This window comes from Saccostrea cucullata, unplaced genomic scaffold (assembly GCF_032062105.1).
Source record: "Saccostrea cucullata isolate Sc308-1 unplaced genomic scaffold, CSIRO_AGI_Scuc_v1 ctg59, whole genome shotgun sequence".
Lineage (NCBI taxonomy): Eukaryota > Metazoa > Mollusca > Bivalvia > Ostreida > Ostreidae > Saccostrea > Saccostrea cuccullata.
Genome location: NW_026930547.1, coordinates 130869 through 141191, shown reverse-complemented (window position 1 = coordinate 141191; position 10323 = coordinate 130869). Strand labels below are relative to the sequence as shown.

The 10323-nt window shown below is 29.8% G+C and overlaps 1 pseudogene; it reads right to left on the bottom strand.

Moving 5' to 3' along the window:
• Positions 1-1165: 1165 nt before the first annotated feature.
• Positions 1166-1688, bottom strand: LOC134228964 (uncharacterized; annotated as a pseudogene).
• Between the last annotated feature and the right edge of the window lie 8635 nt (positions 1689-10323).

The following is a 10323-nucleotide window of genomic DNA, read 5'->3' as shown; positions in this document are numbered from 1 at the left end:
GGGTAGTTCGACCACACTTTCTTTGACTAAAATGTCGAAAGCTAAAATTAATGGACTTTGATTTTGAGGAATTTCCTCCAAAAAAGTGAACTGTGAATTTTTTTGTATGTATTACAGGTATACGATATAATGAACCTAACAATAAAGACGAAATATTGTGACAAGCCTGTTGTTTTGAGTTGTGCTCTAGAAAGATGAATTCAAGATATATTTTTGACAAATAAGTCGATGATACATGGTGAAACACTGATGTCTTATTGGATTTTCTTGAATTTTACGTCAATAAACAATTAGGTTTTCACTACGTTCGCACTAACCTTTTTTCAATACCCTTAAATTTTTCAATTGGCCTTTAAAATAAATTTTCTTTCTAAGTATTAGCTTATAAATAACCTTTGTCAAAATGATATTACAGTAGGATAGATCTTTTTAAAAACATTCAAATTTTAAATTAATATAGAATAAGGTCAGTAAAAAGAATTGCTATGAAAAATGAAAGAAATAAAGCAGTTGCAGGTATAATGAGAAGAGTAATAATATAGATAAGACAGAAGACCACTAAGCACTATGGAAAAGGATGAACAGAACTGGAAACACTATCCTTATCTTACACACTTGACTTGTTAAAAACACCAGTCGTTTGTGAAAATAAGCCCTGTACGTCTAAAAGATAGAAAGAGTAAATAAAACGTCTTAAATGTAATAGGCTGTTAAAATCATTGTTTCCACTCTTGCAATTCCTTAGTTAACGCGTCTGAACCGTTCAACTACGACGTCACAGGTTATTACACCGTGTTACAAAACGACAGAGGCAACTGAAAAAAGTAATTAATTGAAACAAATTTTTTTTTTATTTGAGTATGTTATATTTATTTCATTCTTGAGACATGATTTTTTTTAACATTATTATCAGTCATTTTTCAAATTTGAAGATACAAATTTAACCACATTTCTCCTAGTTCTTCGTCTTAAGGTATTTTTGTGAATCGAGACTCAGACTTAGTGGGGATCTATGTGTTACTCTTAGAGACAATTATAAACACAGTAGAAGATCTTTATCTTTTTATTTTGTAAGATTAGAAAATAAAAAAGAGAATGAACAGAGTATACAGATCGAGCTATTGATATATGTTAGTGTTATAGAAAAGATAAAGTTTTCCTTGCACATCAGATGGCCTTCCTTGATATTCATTTTAGCCACACTCACTTAATAAAAAAATTCACATTCTGTTCAGGTATTTATTTGACCTGACACAGGACCTCATATTCTTTGATACTGATTTCATTCCCTCCATATCCGATGTATGCACACTTATGACGAGGAGCAGTAGCAATTTTCCCTGGGATCAAATTTCCTTGATACAGCACTCTTCCAACATAGATATCATTATCCGTCTTAAAGGCATTGGGTGGCACGTTGCCGTTAGAAGCCTTCTGCTACTCCAAATAGCCTGAACTTCTTAAGGGATAAACCAACACCTCGTACAGATCTATGATTTTATCTTTCGTGGCATATGGAATATGGGCTCCCTATGAAGGTGAAATCCGCATTTCCCAGGTGTCATGACGCCCTCCATTTTTGCCTGGGCAATAAAAAACGGCCTCCCATTTGAGTCGTATCCAGCTCTTATTGCTCCCTCTGGTATGTTTGAACCGCTAGATGCTACCCAAATTGACATTCTAGAATTTAGAAAAATATTTGTTACAGCAATTTATATCTGAATACAGGTGGGCAGCAATCGACCAGTTTTTATGCAGGAATCAAAAAAACAATATTGTCCTCATGCTGATAAATTAATATAAAATTATCTCTTAGTATGCATGCAGTAGAGATTCATGTCTCTATTATCACTGCCTTCTGGCTATGTGGAACATCAAATAAGTTTGCAAACATAGTCTTTTTTTTGCAAAATTGTTTACTTTATAATTGTGTTAAGGATATATTTTAATAAGTCTTTGACATGAACTTTGTCGATCTTTTTAACTTTTCCGAAGATGAAAATTGAACGCAGGTAAACACTGAACCCCATGTGGCTTTGTTTATAAGAGTTTACTTTTATTTATGAAGTCTTTTAAGGTCATTAAAGTAGTATCATCTTCTTCAGTTTTGGGGGAAAGAAATGTTAGAACCTCTAGCATCAATTTATCAATTGAAGTTAAATTTTAAAACATATTTGAATAAAACAATGTAAATTGTACAACATTCGATTAGAAATCTAAAAATCTTTTTAAAAAATCTAGAAAAAAATCGACCCCCAAAAAAAAGAGAAGATTCTTGAGGGACTATGTCTTTGGCGGAAGAATATTCTGTAGAAAATTCTCAAGGTGTAAAAAATAAATTAACCCTAATGTTAGAATTTTGACCACAGATATTTTTTGATCACAGAAAGTTTTCACATTATTTTATATTGGAAAATATAATATTAAGATTTCAAATATTGAAAAGGGTATTTTTTTTTTTGCTTTACTGTATTTGAGCCAAATCTCAAAATTTACATCATGAACACTTTTTATTGTAATCTATGCTTTGAATACAATACTTCTTTGCCCAAAAATTAATACAAAGAAGTTTTTTTAAAATAAAAAATATATTAATGAGTGCTCGATTACTATATAATAATTCATTTGTACAAAAGATTGTCAGGTGTTATACACCGATTGGCAGTGCAAAAATACTTCAAAAAAATGTAAAATAAAAATATTATATAAAATAGTGTTTAAGGTACTGCGATCCTTAGCCAGAGAGGATAATTTCTTAATTTATAATTTAATTCAAAAAGTCTCAAAATGAAGCTTGAAAAAATTCTTTTCATGCAACAATTTTCATTTTATACCAAGGTTCTTTTAAGTTCTCAGAATGGTTTTATAAAAAGTCAAAATTTTTACCCCCTAAAAGTATTTTAAAATTTCATATTATAAGAAATTGAGGTTCATTTTTATCTTACCATGTTTATCAAAATGATATGAAATTAGAAGAAACATATGGTGTTTTGCAATGATAGGAAAATGCATCGTAAAATGATCGAAGTACATATAATTAAAACACGTTACTCTGAGAATTCAGAGACATTTTTGTTAACATTTCAATTAGACAATGCCTGATTTTCCGCTAAGGATCCGAGTACTTTAATTTGTTTCAATTTTATGATATGCCATGTGTATTTAAAATTTAAATGTACTGACAAATCACTCACAATAAGAAAAGTATATAAGATACTTTCAGTTTTGTTTCGTTATTAAATATATTTGCAGTTTTAGAATTTGAAATACATAAAATAATTTCTTTTACAGATCTTACATGTGAATATTTGTTTTGAAATATTTTTTTCTTGGGACAACTTGTAATTCATGACTTACCCCAATTTTTTATGACAGTGATCAGTTGTAAGTCTATGCATTACATGTAAATTAAGTGTGTATATTGCAGTGGAAAATTCAATTTCCTGCATGTACATATTCTCAGTTGACATTTTTAAGAAACAGAAAGTTTTTTTTAAATATATAATTAAATTTTCCTACATGCTGACTTACCTTGCAATGCTTTTTACTAGGTTTACTCTTACAGGTTTGCTTTTTATGACAATTGTGCAGCCAACACTGCGACTATCATGGTCTCTTGTATTTATATTCCTTCCCCTTCTGGGGGAGGTCTTTTCGAAGACGACGACTAATCATTTATATTTCAGAAAATCTAACAGGAATAAACAGGTTTAGGTTAAAAAACATTGAAACAACCAATCAATTGATATAATAACCCGGATAGACAAAATTTCTTTGAATTCAAATTATGTCAAAAAATTTATTTAAGTTCCTTGTTTATGAATTTCACAAACTAATATACCAAATATAAGTATTGGTAAATTCAATGAATAAAACGGCACAAGTATTTAATCCGGAAAATGTAAATAAAATGCTGCTTAATTACCTAAATAAGTCGAATTTAGCATAAGAACTGGTTAGGTGAGCAAAATGTTCATCATTTATAGAAAGAATTTTCTGATTTACCGTATGCAGTATGTGCCTGTTTTTCCTAAGAACCCAAATTGAAGTAAAACACTACACTAGATATATCAGATCACAAACGAGTAATCTGTTTTTAAACAACAAAAGAAAACAATTCGCTTTGATTTGTTACTGTAAAGTCCTGCATATTTTATATTGTCTATGTTAATTTCAAATATATTTCAATAGAATAAAACATTTGAAAAAAAAAATCTTATTCTGTCTTTCTTTAGAATAATGCCTATTTGCTCTTTCAAGACTCATGGGAAAAATATGGTCGAAATTATTTAATGAAAAATTTAAACTAAAATAGTCAGTGATAGGATTATAAAGTCATGAATTAATTAAGAAATAATTGTTTCCTGTAGGATTTAAAAATCGTGTGAGATCATTCCGTCAGTCAATAATGAGATTTTTTTTTAAAACATGGACTTGTTGAATGTAACTTATGATAGCCATTATGTATGTACATGTATTTTTGCAATCGTTTTGGACAATATGAAATCACTAGATTTTACCGAAATCAACAGCTTAAAAACTTTCGACTTTTCAACTTTATACACAACCATTCCCCATGAGAAATGAATCAAGGCTTTTTGATATCATTGACAGCTGCTTTTTTTAAATAAAAAAAACTTGTAAATTAACTTACCTTGTCATTGTTCATTTGCAAAATTATTTTGTTAAAAACATTCTGATTGTACTCACAAGTACTCTGAAGTCGACGTCAAAAAGATGCGTGAGTTTCTGATTGACAATATCTATGTTGTTTTTTGAACCCAGGTCTCCCAAAAATCTTTTGGAAATCCATGGGTATCAATTGTGCTCCGTTATTAGCAAACCTTTGTTTGTTTTCAGATTAAGCAGAATTTATGCAAAATCTTATGTGTGAAAAGAAGAAAACACTTGCTGTGGCCTTCAACTCGAAAACTAGATATATTGACGACGTATTTTCAATCAACAATGGTAATTTCTATTCTTGTGTTGATACGATATATCCTGGTGGCTTTTAGATAATAGATCCTTTAAAGGCTTACCGGTATAGGCCGATGTGGACCCATGTTCGGGCATTGTTTACACCACGGATTACCACCGATTAAAACCAGTGTGTGACTCATATTTGGATATTTAAACTTGAAAAGATGTATATATGGTAATCTTACAAGTAAAGCATGCTATGATAAACTACGCCATTTTTATCAAAAAAACAAAAATATCAGGATTGGTTGCCCATCGCAAGTTTTATGATCCATACAGTAACCTTGTACAATGTGATTGATCCTTTCAAAAAGGCTTACCGGTATTAGGCCGATGTGGACAGATGTTACAAACAATTTTTTTCTTACACCAAGATTACCATGTCACATTAAAAAAAGGATAATTCGGCCACCGGCAGGGAAATGTGACTAAGCCATTAGTTATGCAACAATATACCTTCATTAACTGCGTACGGAGTTTATATATCTCAGTTGAATTTTATAAAGAACAAAATGACAAAAAATTAGCAATATTACATAGGCTGATTTTCACGTTTTCCTACGTATGAACAGATTTTTTTAGAACGAGGTGAAATTATTTTCACAAACAAGATGATGAAAAAAAATATTTTCCAGGAGTCTTGTTGAAAGTCATCCATCCACTTCTAAATCTGTGACATGATAAGTTTTATGATTTGTTTGTATACAGTAACCATTGTAAAATTGGAAAAATTCATTGTAAATTGTTAATTGATAATACCTCATCGATATTTCTAAACGTCACAGCAAGTGTTTTATTCTTTTCACGTTTGATATGAATTAAGAAAATAAGAATGCGTATAACGGGGCGATATTAGTACCCATAATCGTTCCAATAGATTTGTTAAAATACCTGGTCGCCAAAAAACTTCAGAGATATTGTCAACTTATGGATTTTTTAATTTCAACTTTTGTGCATAATCAGACTGTTTAACAAAATAATTTTGAAAATGACCAAAGGATAATTCTTTCCCTTTCATTGAAAAAACATATTTTCTTAAAAAGCCTAAGAACTTGAGAGAAAGTATTAACAATAAAAGTATTTCATTTTGGTTATATTTTTTGAAAAATTTTCACATATATAGACAAATTTTCACATTTTGTCATATATTGTTGTAAAGGTTTACAGTTAATATTTGTGATCTTTTAAACAAATTTCAAAAAATATATTCATTGTTAATTGAATATACGTCGTCGATTTATCTAATTATCTTGTTCAAGGCCACGGCAAATGTTTTCTTTTTTTCGAGTATTAGACTTTGGACAAATCCTGCTTCATAGGAATACAAAATACATGTGATCTGTTATTAAACTGAAATTCTTAAAATTCTTAATTAAAAAAAATAATATTTCTTACAGAATACACGCATATATATATAAAACACCCGGAACCTGTGCAAGGGTAAATTTATAGATGATTATTGATAATATCATTTATTTTCTTTATCCCTATTCAATTCTTAACTCTAACGCCATTGCTTAGCTATTTCAAACAGACAATACTGGGACCAATTTCTTCTTATAATCAAGATTGGCATCTATGAATGATAAATTCATTTTGTTCACGTTTATCGTAAATTCTATGGGCTTTTATTGCAACGTTTCTTCCTTCAATACACCAAATTCTTCTTGTGTTTGCGATAATTTGGCCATGAGAAGTTACTACAAGATATTTGAAAAGTCAATATTTAAGGGTTAATGATCACAAATGGAAGGACATGTCAGTAATTTTTCTTCACCATAACCCAAAATGGACTGATTCTTAAATTTAAAAAAAGCAACATAAAAAATAAATAAATAAAAATAAAAATATTTTTACACCTGTAAGATGACTTTTCCAGAATAAAGTTTAAATACGCAAAAGTGTTTGAAAATTAAAAAAAAAATGTTTAAAATTATATCCTCAAAGTTTTTATTTTCTTTTAGTTTTTCATTTTTTCAAATACTATGAATGTTTTAATTTTCTTCTATTTACAGTTCTGACTTCCTTTTTTAAAACGCGTGTACGCATATACTCATTCATTTTGTTTTTTGAAATCTTTTTTGTAAACTAATATTTCAAAACTTTAATTAAATTGGTTGTTATTCACAATTTTTTTTTGTAATTTTGTCATATCCGTACAATTATCTTAGTGCGTAATTTGTTTTTTAAGTATATTACGATTTAATTATTGTAGGAGAAAAAACAAATCTGTGCGATTTAATTCGATCTTTAATGTTATTCGCACACACATCACCATAGATGTTCATGATATAAATGGTTTTACTGAGTTTCTTAGCTTATACTTTGTATGAATGCAGTATGTTAAATTGTTTTACAATTTCACCCACTATCAAAGCGTTTGGTCCATAAATTAAAAAAAAGTGAAACAATATAGCTTGTGAAGACTCCTATGATATGAGCTCCTTTGATTTTGCATTATGTTGGGATGCTAACGTTTAACCCGCTGTTCTGGAGAAAGAAAAAAAATATTTCCTGTTCTTATTTTAAACCTTGATCTTCTATTGCTCTCCGAAAAATAATTTGATTTGTGATACATATAAAAGTTACATTATGAGTCAAAATCATGTTTATCTTTTAAAGTAATTGAATCACAAACAAATGATTATTGTGAAATATGAATATAGCACCATTTTGAAATTTCAACTTGGATTTATAAACATGTATACTGGAAATATAAAAATTGAATAATTTTAATGTGAGCATATTTGTTAACTTTAGAGAAAGAACTTTAAAAAAAATTTAATTAAAAAAATATCATTGTTGTTCATTTTATTCCTATAGCGACAATAGATAATTCTAGCTCAAAGCTAATTTGATCAAAGTAACCGGATGCAGAGAAAAGAAAAACACAAAATGATATCAAAGGCGGGATCAAGTACCATAAAGAAGTAAGCATCCTCGATCGATTGGTCATACCCGTCGTTTGTCTTTATCGGATAAAAAAACATCCAAATATGTTTTAGTGTATAAAAATGGTCTCATAATTAATATAAAAAAGTCAACCAACATTTGAACAGATGACAGATTTTATTTTTTGATAAAAGCAATTTATCAACCAAAGAAGTTGCCAAATGATAACTGCAGACAAAACTTATTTGTTAATAACGTGCCTAGCTTTAAAAATTGATATAATATAGAACTTTGTCTATATAAATATGTGTAAATATATTATATAAATAGAAGTAACCATTGTTAATTGATAATTCGAAGTCGACATATCTAAGTATCAAGACAAAACCTTTAAGGCCAAAGCAAATGTTCTCTTCTTCCCATATAGAAGGTGTGAAGAAAGTGTGAAGACAATCTTATTTTCGCAATTATTTTCTGATATTAAATTTCCGTATGGAATATTATTAATAATCTGAAATTAAATATTTGAGAAAGAGAATATACAAAGTTTTCTAATTGACAAACAAAATCTTATCTTGTTCGGAAAAAAATCGTCGCTTTGAAATTTGCAATTAGAAAGCTAATTTTACATAAGTTTTTTAACTTGATGTTGATGGATCATATTGGCAACCAAAAAAATAACAAACAACATTACTTAATCAAGATAACAAATATTCATTTTTTGTTTACATTTCTTAATAGTTTAAGCACATCTGTCAAAGAAAGATGGAGTCTATAATTCAGTGTAAAGTTAAAACAAAATTGACGTCATTTTCTCTTGAAGGGAATTTTTAAAAAATATATTTCTTTTCAAATCTGTTAATAAACTTTTTAGGAAAATCCAAAATGGTTTATTACAGTATTTATTTCTCTCAGCATGTTTAATCCTGTTATATTTACTAAAACACCAATGGTCAGTCGTCTTCTTCGTAACAGCCTACATTTAGAGGGAAGGAATATAAATACAAGAGAGCGCATGAGATTCGTAGTCTTGGCTGCATAAATACCAGAAAGAGCAAGTCTGAGATCCATGAACAACAATATACAGGTAAACTTCGTTATCTCGACATCGACGGGACAATCAGAAAATGTCGAGATATCCGAGGTGTCGAGATATCAGAGACTCGACGTCCTTAACTTTACTGCTTAGTAAACCATAGACCTCAACTGAACAGACGTGTAACTACCTACATGTCTTCAATGGACTGTTGCTGTTTGTTGTAGCCATCACTCTATATTTATTAGAAAATCTATGAAGTTATTCACAATATAATACATGAAATGCTTTGAATTCTTTTTTACCGAAATCTTGTCATTTTACTAAAACAATTTTCCATCCAGCATTCGATCCGCGTGCAACTAGCTCTATCAGAATAGGATACAAAATGCGCTCTATAAACTCCAAACCGGAATGGTACAAAGTCGACATCCGTGATACGGAAGAAATAATGCGTATATATTTGTTAATTTGTTCATTTCACTTCATTTTTATTTCATAACTATTCATCATTATTTTTCATTTTATTTTTAAACCAAAATTTAATATGGAATTGCGAATTTAACAAACTTAATTATGTTACACATGCATTCATAATACGGCTGATGCAATAGTAGCGCATGTCGTAGATTTGATTGTTTCCAGTTGAATGCGTTTTTACTACAATTTTTAAGTTAAATTGAATTCAATGTGTTAATTGTTCATTGTTATACAGTAACTTTCTTTTTTTCAAAATGTTTAAATTTTGTTAGATTTTTACATAAATAAACGGTGTTACATTTACGCAGAATCGAGAAGATTTATCAATGATATGATATTACCCAAGCTGAACATTTAACAATTAACGTCTCAGAGACGCCTAGGGGGCTTGGGATTCCTTTACAAACACATTTCTACAAAGCAGTATGTAGTTAAACATTGGTGTGAAAAGTGTGAATTTCTGACGATGTCGAGGTACACGGAGTTGTCCGTGCGTGACGAGCGACCAGCAGACAAGCAATTAGGTTAAGTAGAGCAGAAAATTGCCCCGATGTCGACATATACCAGGTAAATTTTGCTCTTGGGGCTGTGAAATACGTCGAGATAAGCGGGGTAGTCGACATTACCGAGGTCGATGTATCAGAGTTTTTGCAAATCATTTATATAGTAAATAATGCCGGGACCGCGGACGAACGTCGACATATCCCAGGTTGTCGACATATCCGATGTCGAGATACCGACGTTTACCTGTATCAAGGTATGTGAACATGAAATTAAAAACAGAAGTATTTTAATTAAATACTTCTATCTGATTGCCAAAAGTTGTCAAGTGGAAAAATATATATATACAGGAAAAGCGCTGTAGTTGTTTCATTAGTAAAATATATGGCAGCACCATATCTGAATTAATAGGATTTATTTTTACATTTTTGAAT